Genomic DNA, 15,298 nt, shown 5'->3' on the forward strand with positions numbered 1-15,298 from the left:
CTAATCATCGTACTGAAACACTTCTGCGCCGCACCACCTCCACCAATCAAAAGGCTCTACGTAGTTAAAGTTACACTCATTTTTGAGGGTGTTTTTATGGTGCTAGTGACACACTAACAAGATTTCCACATTATTAACAAGAAAACTTTTGAGAGAGAGAGAGAGAGAGAGAGAGAGAGAGAGAGAGAGAGAGAGAGAGAGATTTAACTTGTTACGCATAAAGGCGTCAGTCCTGACCATATGCAGGGAACAAGCACATAACAAGTGCATAATTGTTTGAAAGACGTATACAATATATAATTCAAAAGAAGTTACAAACACTAAAGCAAACGGACGTCAGCATCCACCAAATTTAGAGAAGCGTGCGAGGATGTCGTCGAGGTTATCACCCATCAAGAGGTGGCGGCACACATCAGTGATTGGCACTCCATGGGGTAGCAGACTGTCCAGCTGAGGGCAGTGGAGAGAGTGGTGCTCCAAAGTGTTGTTATCAGGGGCACCTCAAAGGGGGCAGGAAGAGAAGTGCTGCACGTGTGGCAGTCCCGCAATCTCCCACACCGACCTGTTGGTAAGACGAAGCCTGGGTGACACCATATTCTGCCTCCTCACCAGAGAGAGAGAGAGAGAGGTTTACATAAAAGCGTAGCTGCATTATTCCCAAGCATTCCTCGTGGTGACGCCTCCTCGCTCGCCCAGCATAAGATTTTTGTAAGCCACAGACAGCTTATGGCGAGACCTTTTCATGGTAATTTGGGTTGGTAGGGGGAGCGCGCGATGGGCAAAGGCGAGGGACGTAGGGAGGGAGGCATCTTTGAGATAAATATAAAGAGATGACACTCAGCGGGAATACGGCTCCTCCGCGCCACCTCGCAACCTCGCCTCCCCCTCGCCTCGGCTCGGGATAAAGATTTAACGCTAAACTTTCCCAGCACAATATAATGAGATGGAGAAATGAGCGCACACTAACCTGCCCGCCTGGCAGCCTGAGCCCGTGGTGTGTCTGTGTGTGTGTGTGTGTGCGTGTGCGTGTGAGAAAGAGAGAGAGACTGCGTTCACCACTCCCAAAAAGTATTCAGGCTAACAGCACTTGTCACCAAAGCTAGTAACACTCTCTCTCTCTCTCTCTCTCTCTCTCTCTCTCTCTCTCTCTCTCTCTCTCTCTCTCTCTCAACTATTATTAGAATCGTTAAGACAACCTTGAAAAAACCTAATATTGTTCACTGGGGCTAAGGCACTAAAACATTTCAGAGTGCGCTTCATTTTGCGAAGGTTCATGGAATATTAACAACCATTCTGTCTGCAGTCAATTTTCACGTAAGTATTTTCATTTTCTAGACATCCTTCCTTCAGGGCAATCACACACAGAGACAGAGAAACACGTCTCTCTCTCTCTCTCTCTCTCTCTCTCTCTCTCTCTCTCTCTCTCTCTCTCTCTCTCTCTCTCTCTCTCTCTCTCTCTCTCTCTCTCCTTGTCCATAGAGTAAGGGATTGGCATCATGCACGAGACTCCTCCAGTTGTTTCTCTCCCTTGCGTCTTCCTCTGTGACTCCCATCCTTTGCAGTTCTACCTATATTCCATCCCTTCATCTCACTCTGTCTCCCCCTCGTAGAAGAGATAGGAAGGGAAGCATGGAAAAAGTGGATAGGAAAAGGAAGACTAAGAAAATATAAGGCTAAAAGTTAGTAGATGAACTGCTTAAAGGCCTCCAATCTTTACCTGTGATCCTCCAGTCATGAAAGATACACAGTGCAATGTTTCAATAATTCCACGCCTTGGTCCGCCTCCTCGCAGCAGCAAAGGTCACAGCCAGTAGTTAAGGGACGTTGAACTCATCTAATGAAGACACATGGGGGGCGAGGCGACCATTTCACGAGGGCTAATGAACGGTGAGTCAATAGTAGTGATAGTAGTGGTGCACGCGAGGGTTGGAGAGAGAGAGAGAGAGAGAGAGAGAGAGAGAGAGAGAGAGAGAGAGAGAGAGAGAGAGAGACTATATGAAGGCAAAAAATTATTGATGGGTATTCACTAATCCCGAAAATGGTGGTGGTGGTGGATGGGATGGTAGAAGAGGAAGAAGAGGAGGAGGAGGAAGAGGCGCGGAGAGAAGGAAAAAGGAAGAGAAGGGCAAAAAAAAAGCTACAACAACAACAACAACAACAACAACAACGCTTAGAAAGAGAAGGTAATTATAATAATAGTAGTGGTGGCAGTGGCGGTCTTCATGGTGATGGTAGTGGTGATGGTGGCGGTTTCATTCTTTCCAACCACTGAAGTACAAGACAAAAAACAGAAAAAAAAAAAAAAAACTTCCTTCACCAGTGTAGTAAGATCTTTATCTCATCTTCCTCTCCTTCCATCTTCCCTGCAACAAAAAGTTAAATACCGTCTGAAACCACACACACACACATAAAAATAGCGCAAAGAATGTATGTAGTAAAAGCATTGAGTTACCAACGAAATAAAAAAAAAGCAATACCTTTCCTCATCAGTTTACGTAGTAAGATCTTTAACTCACCTTCATCTTCCTCCTCCTTTCCTGCATCAAAAAATTAAACACGGTCTGAAATCACACACCGAAATAACGCAAAGAATGCACGTAATAAAAGCAGTGAGTTACGAACTTCCATCTCATACCTGCAGACCTCAAAATAATCCTTAATTGCTCTCCTCGGCTAGAAGAGACAATCATTGAGTCAAAAGCTTGGCATCAGCATAAATCTACATGAAAAAGACAGCATTCTTTCCTCCTAATGTCACCGCCTCGCCCGCTGCTTAAAGGGATGCTCTTGTCCTGCACACACAGTGAAATCTCGTTGTGGGAACCAGGGACGCAGGGCTTTTCTTTGACCACGTTAAACCCTTTCACTTGGGTATGTAACTATTCACAACACTAAAAGCAATGTATGGAGCCTTTACAAACATCTACAAGAAAGAAAAAAAATATACAAAAAAGAGTAGATTTTGCTATTTCCAGCCAGCACAAAGCTTGCATGTGGCTGTAGAATAAGAAAAGTTGCATTTGGAGTGATAGTGATTAAAGAAAGATGTGCCAAATAGCAGGAAAATTATTAAGGCAAGGCTAGTTCAGGCTAAGATATGTATGTCTTGATCCATTCAATAGCTATATCAAACTTATAAATAGGAATATGTAGGTGTATATAGGTAGGTATCTTTTTATACACCAACTGTCAGTCGTATGTCTGGGGGGTCTTCTTACAGTTTCCATTATTTTTCTGTATTTTTAAAGGTTCAACTTACTCGTGATTATTGAATAGGTTATATTAGGTTGGCTTAGGTTAATATACAATGCTAAATAAGGTGATGAAAGAGAGAGAGAGAGAGAGAGAGAGAGAGAGAGAGAGAGAGAGAGAGAGAGAGAGAGAGAGAGAGAGAGAATGATTATGAAAAAAATACAATTCTAATTTTTGTGTGTTACTTTGAAATATCACCAGCATTTCTCCAACTAACACATTTTTATTATTTATAATTTGATTAATATTTTTTTATTTCGTTATCCACACTTAATTAGCCTGGAGTTTATATTTAGCGGTAATTAATTATCAGTATTTTTGTTCATATATTTATTTATTTCATAGTATTTTTTGTGTTTGTATGTATGTGCGTGTGCATTTTTTACTTGGTACTCCATTCATTATTTGCATTTTTATTCATACAGTTGCAAATATCATTGAATTTTGTTTCGCGCGCGCGCGCATGTGTGTGTGTGTGTGTGTGTGTGTGTGTGTGGTTTGTATGAAAAAATATGTGCTATACACTTTAATTATTGCCATCCTAACAGTGCCCCATCATTATTGTTTATAGATTAGGTAGAGAGTGTCCAGCAACTAACCACAAGATGTACACAGACAAACACAATCCATCTCGTGAACAAGGAACTGTTATGAAATCCGCGAACACCTAGTAACTCACTACATCATGTTAAACTATCAATAAAACTATAAACATCTATGAAGACCGTAGTTTCCTAAAGAGCTTGTTTAACTATCACTAAATTCATGCAAACATCCTTGAGAACTCCAATATTTTCACAAAGCCCTACAAAACTATTACTAAAATCATGAAAACACCCTTGAAACCCCCAATAACTTCAGCTAGACCTTGTTAATGGTAAAGTTAATACGCTTACATCTTTAATCATTCAACAATATTACTAAAGATTTGGGATGCTGTGTCTGTCGTTTTTCATAAATAAAATCTTAACAAAGCGTCGGACAAGGATGCTATTTTGACAGTGGATGTTTGAGACCTTGACCTAATTGGCAAAAATATTCGTTGGTGTCATATGGAGATAATAAAGGCAATTATAAGAGTAAATTTAGGGTAAACTTAGCTAAAACTTACAGGCACTGGTAGCGAGACTAGTAAGTGTCGTCAAGATAGATGACCTCTTCACTGTGGACAGCGCAGTGAAGGGGATTTCTTAACACCAATAAAGTGAGTCATGTTCCCTTGTTTTGTATTGATAATGTTCTGACAAAGCTCATAGTCGCCATTATTGAAGATGGCCCTTCATGAAACACTACTGATATGCTGCAAGACTTAATAGCAATAGTGTAGGACAAGGACGACAGCCTTCCAGAGTGTTCCCCCCGCTTTAGTTTCCATTACTACAGGAAGGAGGTGATTGCAACACAAGCACGACAGGAATGACAGCTTCATGCAATAAATTGTCAACATACTGGATACGCATTTTCATATATTCAGCTGCTTTACATATGTTATTGTGAAAATTATCTGGGGTTTTCTAATTAATATTTCTTTCACGTATTCCATTTTGAAAGTGTGTGTGTGTGTGTGTGTGTGTGTGTGTGTGTGTGTGTGTGTGTGTGTGTGAGTCTAGCACCGACACCAACTCAGTGCACCTAAACACACTGAGCTGTAATGTGCTGTGATTACTGGTGTTGGTGTCACATGCTGTAATATAATTAATATTAACAAGTACCTCGTGTCATAATGATGGCGCTAACAATACTAAATGAAACACTTCATTATTCATGTTGTTATTATTTCTTACCTATTTGCTTATTTATATTCGAAATAAGCTCACACCCAAAGTCAGTGATAACACACGTCATCTTCCCACATCTCAGTATATTTGGTAACTTGAAACACAACTTGATCATCGAATGTGAGGCAAAAAATACGATGTTTATTCCTCTCCCAGCAATGGCAGCAAAGTCTAATCCTCTCTTTTCCCCTCTATTCCTTTCTCTCACACAATCCAGCACTGTCCTTCATTAAATTTTATTCCTGTCCTTCCATTTCTCCTGTCATGTTCAAATCATCTCATTCTCTTCTCGACCCTTTTCTCTCACGCAATCCAACACTCTGTCCTTCATTTATTTCCGTCCCTGCATTCCCTCCTTGCGTGCTCCAATTATCTGATGCTCTTTTCTAGCATTCCCCTCCTACTCCAACACTCTACTCTTCTGTTTCACTATAGGTTTATTTGACATGTTTACTTTCTTCTTTGATTTTTGTTCTTCTGTGTCGTGTTTGTGAGGTATTTTGAAATGAGATGCCTTGTCAATTGTATGATGGCGTGAAAATTGGTGAGGTTTGCGGTGTGAGAGTTTGTAACAGCGGAGGTAATAGTGGTAGCAGTAATGTTGGTGTTGGTGGTGATGATGCAGGTGGGTGTACATCGTTGAAACTGCGTCCGTGTATAAAGGAACACGTCCCTACATGTCGCTCTTCACTGCTAAGGCAACAGGCTACACAAGACGAGGCTATCTCTCATCAGCCAACACGCCGCGATCTTGTCACGGCGGCGTCTTCTTGTACCATTGAATCATTACTGAATATCTGGGGCCGTGTCGAAGGAGATGTCTGATATAGTGGTGACGTCAGCAGCGTGTGACATCACCTGCTACACCACCACCAATTGTCCATAGTCTACTACAGTCTCTCTCTCGTGATATCCCTTTCCTGCCTCTCGTTTTCTTTAATTTCCTCTTCCTTTTGAGTCCCTCTTGCACTCAACACACTTCCTTCAATTCCTTTCTTTTTCTTTACTTCCTTCGGACCTACATAATCTCTCCCTCTCTCTCTCTCTCTCTCTCTCTCTCTCTCTCTTGAACTAATGGTTGCTGTGTGTTGTGTAATCGTCTTTACCGAAGCCAATTGATTCAGATATTACCAGTATAAGAGAGAGAGAGAGAGAGAGAGAGAGAGAGAAAGACTGCTTCACTCACTGATTCACTGACAAACAAGAGGACGAAGCTGCTTCGCTTATATTTACGAACCATATTCAAAGGTCAAAAATACACACTAGTCATCATCGTCAGCATTTCAGGAATCCCCCGCCAGAGTTAAGTGCAGCTGGCAAATTAATTCGTTTCGTACAGGCGTAGTGTATAATTTAGTGTGCATAGTTTAGGCAGATACATAAGTAGTGTGGGTGACTACAATGGGCACGCATGAGGAAGCAAGTTTACATTGAAATAAATATGAATGCTGAGATTCTTCCTTCTTTCCTTCTCTTCGCTAAGTGTGTCCAGACATAAAGCTGCGAGTCTTGTACCAAAAGTTAGGACGCGGGGCAGAAGTTGCCTCGTTACGGGCTGCAGGACGCGGCGGGAAGAGGCGGCTGAGGTCCGACGCTGAACAAGTAAACAGCAGCATTACTCAACATTACGAATACTTACCGGAGGGACTTTATGGAAATGCTCTCTAATGTTCACTTAAGTCGCGCCAAATTGCGGTTTTCCGGTAATAAGGTCGACATGTATTAAGTGGAGAAAAAACAGACAAAACCGGAAACTGGTGCCACTGTGCGGGCATTAGTGCAATGACAGCTTCCCACGCGCCAGGTTCTCAGCGCCTGTCTGCTTGTACAAGACGGTTGGCTCCCGCTCACTTTCACTCGGTGCCAGCGGACAACTTACGACCATAACAAGAACGTAAGAATATAAAAGACGCTGCAAGAAGTCAACAGCGGCAGTTTGTGTATGTATATACAAACGTAGGTCCAAGTATATTTCTTGAAAAAAATCACTTCAGCTAGAGCCTCTTGAAAGTAGTGGTGGTGCGGCGCGGAAGTGATTCAGAATAGGCCTATGTTGCAGACATTTGCCGCAAGAAGCATTGGCACGGCACTGCACCTCGAGCTGCGCCAGATAATTCTGTCACCGTAATTAATTACTCTTCAGATAAGGATGTTCATGCTGACTTGTGTAAATGTGTTGCTCTGCTTTCCAGGATCCTAGAGAGAGAGAGAGAGAGAGAGAGAGAGAGAGAGAGAGAATAAATAAAAAGAGGAAGAGAATTACATACTGAAAACTTTGCTTTTATTATTGCTGCCACCACCATCGCTACTTTGGACGTGTGGAAAGTAAGGTGGAGGGGCAGAATACCAGAGTGGCAAGCATCTATTATTCCTACAGCATTATTAAATACTGATTGTGCGAACCTGCCCACCAATACACAGTTTTGCTATTACATATATACTGTTAACCTTACCTGCACTGGGGACAGACGGGAAATGAGAGAGTATTCCTCGTGTTTGGTGATGAGGGACTAGACAGAGCAATGGTGTACTTGTAACACATGGTGTTTGATGGTGGTCACTATACAAATTATTTCTGTATATTGCTCGTTTCATATTTGTTTGTTTCATAGTATTTGGTCGTTTCATATGATAACTACCTGGGAATAATGAGTGTTAATGAGTGTTTCATTCGTGTATGAATCCCTCGAGCGGTAAACCGAGGGAAGGTGGCTCAGGGAGGGAGGTCAAGCCGGCAGTCTATCTGTGGTATAGCAGCCGCACACACCTTGTTGGATTGAAACCTGTGGATTTATTCCCTGTGAGCGCCAGAGATTGGTGAGTGTTCCTCTATTACATTTGTGATAGGATTAGGAATATATTAGGAATGTGTAGTAATTTGTTGCTTGTTATTCTCTCCTGTTGTATTTACTTTATCTTACACCTAGAACTGTTACATATATGTTCTGTTTTTGTGATATTTCAACGTAAATTGTCGTAGTTAGGTAATCGAACATTCATGTGAGATTTGTGACCCAGAAGGGTCTTTACACCGTAAGGATAGTCACCATAGCTTGTTAGCTAGTAGTTTATTTATCATCTAGTAGTTTATTTATCATGTATTTGTTATTTTTTTCTTTTTGACACGTGTTCATAGTGATTTCATTAATGTGTTGCTCCAATGCCTTCATGTGGACTTTGTGATGTTACTTATGTTAATTTTGTATTGCATAGAGATTAATTAAGGGTCCTTTTCCAGTTGGACCGTTCACCCTCGCGTTCACCCTCACGTTCACCCTGTCGTTCACGTTCACCATATGGGACAAGTAAACACGCACAAGAATGAACGAGTGTCAATAACGAGGCGTAATAATATACCAAGAAGAAATACCCTTGTGTGACGCCCCTGAGTGGGTGTTACAGTACTCATAACCTTACCTGCAGCTTAGACAGGCGGGAACAAAACCAAGTATTCCTATATTACATTGTGTTTTGTCATAAGCAACAAGACAGAACAGTGGCGGAGGGACAGTAAACTTGTATTCAGTTAAATGTGCAGTCATGGTGAATAGTTGAGTAACATACCGCTCCGTGCTTACTGTTTTTAGTGTTATTCATCTAAAGTCCTTTAATGTGCTGACTAATTAGGATAAAGAGACTCGTGAGGAGGGAAGTTGTTGTGTGAACAGGACGTAAATGCTGCGTTGTCTGTGATGTATAAAAATAAGAGTGGGAAGGGGAAGATTTTACGTTTGTTTCGTTTTAGCATGAGCGGAAGGTTCCAGCCAGTGTCATTAGTGCAATAAAAATTTTAACATAGGGAAAAGTGCTAGAGAAGCTTAACGTAGAAATATTCTGACATCAAAGAAAAAAGTTGAACAGAAAGATAATCTTTCTTTGTCTGAGCATGAGTGTTTGTAATCAGAATAAAAATGGTTCTGAAAAAAAAAATGTATGTAATGTTTCTGGATGAATTTTGTGAGACCAAACTAAACCGCAAGGGAGAAGAAAATATTGAGTCAGATTTGAAGAGTAAAATCAGTCTTGGCTGGGAAAGTTAGTGGGAAAGAATGTAGTTGGGAATTATTATGAACGATCCGCCGCTGGAAGGTTAAGAAGGTAAAGGAGGCGCATTATTTTAAGGATAAGAACAAAAACACACGAGGAGAGATACATAAGCATTAGAGCTTATGAGCCTGCGAGTGGGAAGAAGTGGAGAGGGAGGGAAAATCCTTGGGGATTCCAGACATTTATTAGAAAAATTTAGCGAAATGAAGTGACTGCAATAAATCTAACACGAGAAGAGAACAGTGGATAGAGATGAGAGAAAAGAAGTGGAGAAAGAGAGGAGAGAAATTCTTTGCAGATTTCAGAGACTTAACAATATGTAGAATTTTTAAACGGTGAAGAGGGTGAACTGGATAACTGATGCCGAAATAAGAGACACTATAAAGAATGAGGGAGTTGGATAAGTGAAAAGAAGTAAACCTTATACAAGAAATACATTCTTAGAGGTTTCACATACTTATCAGATAATGTTAATGGAGTGAAGTGACTTATCTAGGAATTTCAGGTGAAAAAATAACAAAACACCCCTACTTTAATATAATAGGTTGCGGAGGCAGAAAAAAGAAAAGGCCAGTAACATCTTAACCTAAAAGAAAAGATGAAAGACGGACAGCCGGTATTTCAGCTAGATCATAAGAACATAAGAACATAAGAAATAAGGGAAGCTGCAAGAAGCGACCAGGCTTACACGTGGCAGTCCCTGTATGAAACACACCTACCTATTTCCATCTGCTATCCCCATCCATAAACTTGTCTAATCTTCTCTTAAAGCTCTCTAGTGTCCTAGCACTAACTACATGATTACTGAGTCCGTTCCACTCATCTACCACTCTATTTGAGAACCAATTTTTTCCTATCTCCTTCCTAAACCTAAATTTTTCAAGCTTGAGCCCGTTATTTCTTGTTCTACCCTGGTTGCTGATCCTAAGAATTTTGCTTACATCTCCCTTGTTATAACCCTTATACCACTTAAAGACTTCTATCAGGTCCCCTCTTAACCTACGTCTCTCTAGAGAATGTAAATTTAACCGCTTCAACCTCGCTTCGTAAGGAATACTCCTCATCCCCTGTATCCTTTTAGTCATTCTCCTCTGTACTGATTCTAATAGACCTATATCTTTCCTGTAATGTGGGGACCAGAACTGCACAGCGTAGTCTAGATGAGGTCTGACCAGCGCCAAGTATAACTTTAATATTACTTCCGGCCTTCTACTTTTAACACTCCTAAAAATTAATCCTAGTACCCTATTTGCCTTGTTTCTGGCTTCTATGCATTGTTTCCCTAGACGGAGTTCAGAGCTAACTATAACTCCTAAATCTTTCTCGTACCCTGTACCTACCAGAGTTTGGGTGTTTAATGTGTACCTATTGTGTGGGTTTCCTCTACCTACGCTAAGCACTTTGCATTTATTGATATTAAATTGCATTTGCCATCTATCCGTCCATTCATTCATTCTATCTAAGTCTGTCTGCAAGGCGATGGCATCCGCTTCTGACCTAATTAATCTACCTATCTTTGTGTCATCCGCAAATTTACTAACATCGCTACTAATTCCACTATCCAAGTCATTGATATATATTAGAAATAATAATGGCCCTAATACTGATCCCTGTGGCACCCCACTAATGACATGACCCCACTCGGATTTCGAGCCGTTTATTAGCACTCTCTGTCGCCTGTTACCAAGCCATGACCCTATCCAGATTGCATGAGCTTGGGTGTTCTGGGTCATTGCCCTCAATTACAGATATTCTCCTTCCTCCGCCGCCGCCTCCTACTCGCTGCTGCTCATGATGGAGTGTGCCTCTCCCGTGTGTGTGGGAGGCTTTCACACACACGGGATTACCAAATAGGTCAAAATTCATCATTTCATTGTCTCCTACTACCGCGTACGCTTAATTAATCACAAGACCAACAAGTGTTTTTACCCTGCCCACGAACAATACCAGCTTTATTTTGTACCTTTGCGCTCGCCCCGCCTCTCTCTCTCTCTCTCTCTCTCTCTCTCTCTCTCTACAGAACACAGCAGCGAGTGATGTATTTTTTAATTCGTATATATATTAAAATTCCAGAATATGATTAATATGTTGAGGAAAACATGACCGAATTTTTTACATCCGCTCCGCGACTCCTGACACACACACACACACACACACACACACACACACACACACAGAGAGAGAGAGTTATTACTACTATTATTCCTATTAGCGAAAATAATAACATTGTGCATAATATCATAGGGCTTAATTGCTTCTGTTTCCAAGGACACGCAACGCCCTTCCTGTGGATATTAATTTTGGCAGGCGGCAGCGAGGGAGTGGAGGGAAAAAAAGGAAAAAGAGGTAAAAAGTGATTTGTTTGAAGGTAACTTTATTTCCCATTTAAAATATTACAAGGGCAATTTCGATTTTAAGGGAAGAAAATAAATAAAAAATGAAATGCAGAAATAAAAATTAAATAAGAGAATTAAAAAAGTCACTCAATCAACTATTCCACAAAAGATAGAAATTATCAAAAGAAAAATAAAATAAAATAACACCAATAAGGTGAAAAGAATATAAAAATAATATTAATTATTTCTACGTTCCTTCGTCGCTTTCATATAACTCTAAGGTAACTTTGATCTCAAAAGAAATATGAAAAATTATAGATAAATATGAAATAGATGTAGCAAAAAAGTCCTTGTGCTGGTATTTAGACAAGTGAGACAAGCACCACTCTGCCTGCTTCTGTATTACCTCCTGCTTATCACCTGAACTGTTTCGAGAGGAAATGTTTCATGACACTAGTCCTCAAATTTTGGACAGCTCTCTTGACTGCACTTTTTGTGGACTAGAACCTTCAGTGGGCCTTTTTATTTATTTTTCCTATACCCTCTTATCAATAAAAAGTAAATAAGAACATAAAAATACAATATGGAAAAACAAAATCTTAGAGAGGAGGAAGAGATGAAAAAGAGACCAAAGCAACATTATATATATATTTTATTGCAGAAAGCCTCAAAAGTGTGCCAGCGTTACAAATATGCTTAGTAGTACTCGTATATCTGTAAGCCTACCAGTACTTATAATTTCACTTTCATATCACAACCCATGGATAGTAAGAGGCCTTTTTGTCCCCTGGTGGAGAGCAGAGAACGAGGATGTGAGTACCTGGCTAGCCTTTCACCTCGTGTATTCGAGAAGGATGAGGAGCGAAGCAATGGGGCAGAGAGGCAGCGAGCCAGCGAGTCAGCAGTGGACGTGAGTGACGCTCGAGCGACTGAATCTGGTTGAGGGTGGCCGTGGTTAGTTACTGAACATGTGTGTGTATGGCTCAGCGGTGTCTTTTGTGGTAAGAGGAGAAGGTAGAGTATAGTGATTCTTGTTCGTTATCGTTGTCATGTTGTTCATCTTCTGTTTTTACTTATATTTTCTTTGTTAACGTCTTTGTCGTCATTTTATTATGCATTTGCTTCTATTTCTTGTTTCTTTTTACCGTTTCTCTCTCTCTCTCTCTCTGAAATAATAAAAAAAAAAAAGCTAAAAACAAGGACGGCCAAACTGATTTATTGTATGTATTAAGTCCATTTTCACCTTCTGAATTATTGTCTCCAAGTGTCAATTACTAAGACTCTTCTTCCTCCTCCTGCTGCTGCTGCTATTATTGTTGCCGTTCTTGCACACCGGTACACACGCGCCAGTCTTTATGTAAGAACTCATCCTTCCCTTCAGTTACCTTCCCTTTAGCAGATAGAATCCTTCTCTTTAAGACGGCCCCGGGCAGACAGCTCGGTGGGCAGCTTTCATGGTCCTCGGAGGGGCGGGAGTGGATACTTTTCTTAGGGCGAGACGACTGACAATCAATACCTGATGACGCTGATGACTGGTTTTGTGGGCGTTGTGAAGGCGAGGACGGGGCTGATGACTATCTGCTACTTGCTGCCGTGCGTCTTGCCACACTGACTTTGGTGAGCTGATGAGGCTGTTCTCTGGCTTACGTGCGCTCAACTTGACCGCCTTCCTTGCTTCCAGGGCTTTGCTTTTTAAGTCAGCTTTGGGAAGTGTCCCCGCCGGTAGGGTAGTGACGCAGAGCTACTCCTCGTTGGGCAGCGCGGCAAAGCGGCCACTTTTTTGTGAATGTGTGGAGAAGAGTCAGGAGATGGTGATGCAGGCCCTTCGTTAAGCATCGTTAGGCATCGTTAGGCTTCCTTTCCTTCACTTCTTGTAAGAGGGCAGCGAGTCACCGTCAGTGGCTGTGATGCAGGTGTCGTCCTCAGTGAAGAAAACGTTACATTGCAATTTCTTTCCTTTCTTTTTTCTTTCGTGACGTCAATGTAACGTTCAACTATAACCTAAGAGTAATCAACCATCAAACCAATACTTCCGTTTTTTTGCCTCACACACACACACACACACACACACACACACACACAGAGAGCAGCTATCCAGTTAAACGCGCGCATACACACACACACACACACATACTCGTACACAGAGGGCAGACACACAAACACCACAGTATCCTTGGGGCCCAACCTGCCGAGCCCCGCCGAGCCCAGCCCAGCCCAGCCCCGCCCCGTCTCTGCCACGGTAACAGTTTCTCCCCGTCAATATTTAGCGTAAATTTCAGGATTTCTAGCTGTTTCTAGACTCGTGTTATATAGCAGTAGGAGAAGGAAGAAAGGTGAAGGGTAGAGGAAAAGTATGAAGGGGAGGAAAAGTGACTAGGTACCGAGGAAAGGAGGAAAAAAAAAAAAACATTTCGGCTCAATATCATTATTCTTTCTTTTCTATTAATGGAGTTGGCATTGTTTTGATATTTGATTTATTATTAGAAGACTATAACAAGTAATGATTCATAATAAAATCTAGTCTAGCTGTGATTTTATTTTTCGAAAAATAAGTACATTTTACTTATTTTTATTCTATTTTCGTATCCAAACGACAGGCTCTTAATATACAGCAGAAGAAACAAGCCTGGGAGGAAATATGCTGAAATGGAGAGTTGAGGAGGTGGGCCAGACATCAGCTCACGACATTGTTGGAACACGCGGTGGTGCCGCTTCTTCCATGTGAAGAGCGTATGGCTTGAGATACCGGGTATTTAGCAGTTCTTTTATTTCCGCTTGTAAATAAACAAAAAGTACTTCTTATTCTATTAGCTAAACTAAGACAATAAATGTGAACAGTCAACAGCACAAGACTCGTATCCAGTTTGCGCGCGAACACGCGGTGTTGCCGCTTCTTCCATGTGAAGAGCGTATGGCTTGAGATACCGGATATTTAGCAGTTCTTTTACTTCCACTTGTAAATAAATAAAATGTAGTTATTATTCTATTAGCTAAACTAAGACAACAAATGTGAACAGTCAACAGCACAAAACTCCTCTCCAGTTTGCGCGCGCATTTCTCTGCTGTGGCGTGTTTTGTGGCTCCTCGCTGAACACTTCTATCTCTTGACGCTGTGAGTTAGGCTACTTTGACGGTGACTTGAACACTACCACACTGGGCTGCTGTGTGTGTGAGGAAGGTGTGGTGGAGCTGTGAAGTGTGGCAGAGGTGGTGGAGGGAAGCAAGCTGTGCGTTACCCTACAACCATCACCACCACCGCCGCCATGTCATCTTCGTCTTCTTCCTTCTCTTTATTCTTTTCCTCCTTTCCCTCCGCTGACGTGTGTGTGGTGTTCCTTGACCGCCGTCATGAGAAAGAGAATATGCAAGGTAGGTACAGCTCCTACTTGCGCAGGCTTTGACGTCAAAATTTAATGTAATCAGTGTGTGTGTGTGTGTGTGTGTGTGTGTGTGGAAGAAACGGGATCATAACCGAAAACCATATGCATAATATGCTATACTAATTTATTATGTAAGTTGAGTACTCCTCACACATACTCAACACACATCTTCAGTACGTACGTATGTATGTTCCTCTCAGCATTGTCATGTACAGCTTACTGTATATTATGAGAAAGAATAAATGATTGACTGACAGACTGACTGACTGACTGACTACTACTACTACTACTACTACTACTACTACCAGTCTAATAGCATAGGAATAAAGTAAAACAGTGAATAAGTGTAAGAAAAGGAAAGTAATTTTTAAAATTGAATGGTTGGTTAAGTGAATTGTTGATAAGCTTGATTAATAAGAAAGGAATACATGTGAAGTAAGAAACAATAAATTAAGTCATAGTAAGAGAAAATAAAGAAACATGTAAAAAGTGAAGTGAATGAGTA

The 15,298-nt window shown here is 41.2% G+C and overlaps 1 long non-coding RNA gene across 3 annotated transcripts in view; it reads left to right on the forward strand.

The window, feature by feature from the left end:
* Positions 1 to 7,642: 7,642 nt before the first annotated feature.
* Positions 7,643 to 15,298, forward strand: part of LOC135100398 (uncharacterized) — a 39,017-nt gene continuing 31,361 nt past the window's right edge. The window contains exons 1-3 of one of the 3 annotated variants that reach the window (XR_010268662.1): positions 7,643 to 7,847; positions 12,215 to 13,030; positions 14,011 to 14,782. This is a non-coding gene — a long non-coding RNA (uncharacterized LOC135100398). The remainder of the gene's footprint in view (positions 7,848 to 12,214; positions 13,031 to 14,010; positions 14,783 to 15,298) is intronic. The other 2 variants (XR_010268661.1, XR_010268660.1) reach the window with 2 other exon arrangements.

This window comes from Scylla paramamosain, chromosome 5, assembly GCF_035594125.1.
Source record: "Scylla paramamosain isolate STU-SP2022 chromosome 5, ASM3559412v1, whole genome shotgun sequence".
Classification (NCBI taxonomy): domain Eukaryota; kingdom Metazoa; phylum Arthropoda; class Malacostraca; order Decapoda; family Portunidae; genus Scylla; species Scylla paramamosain.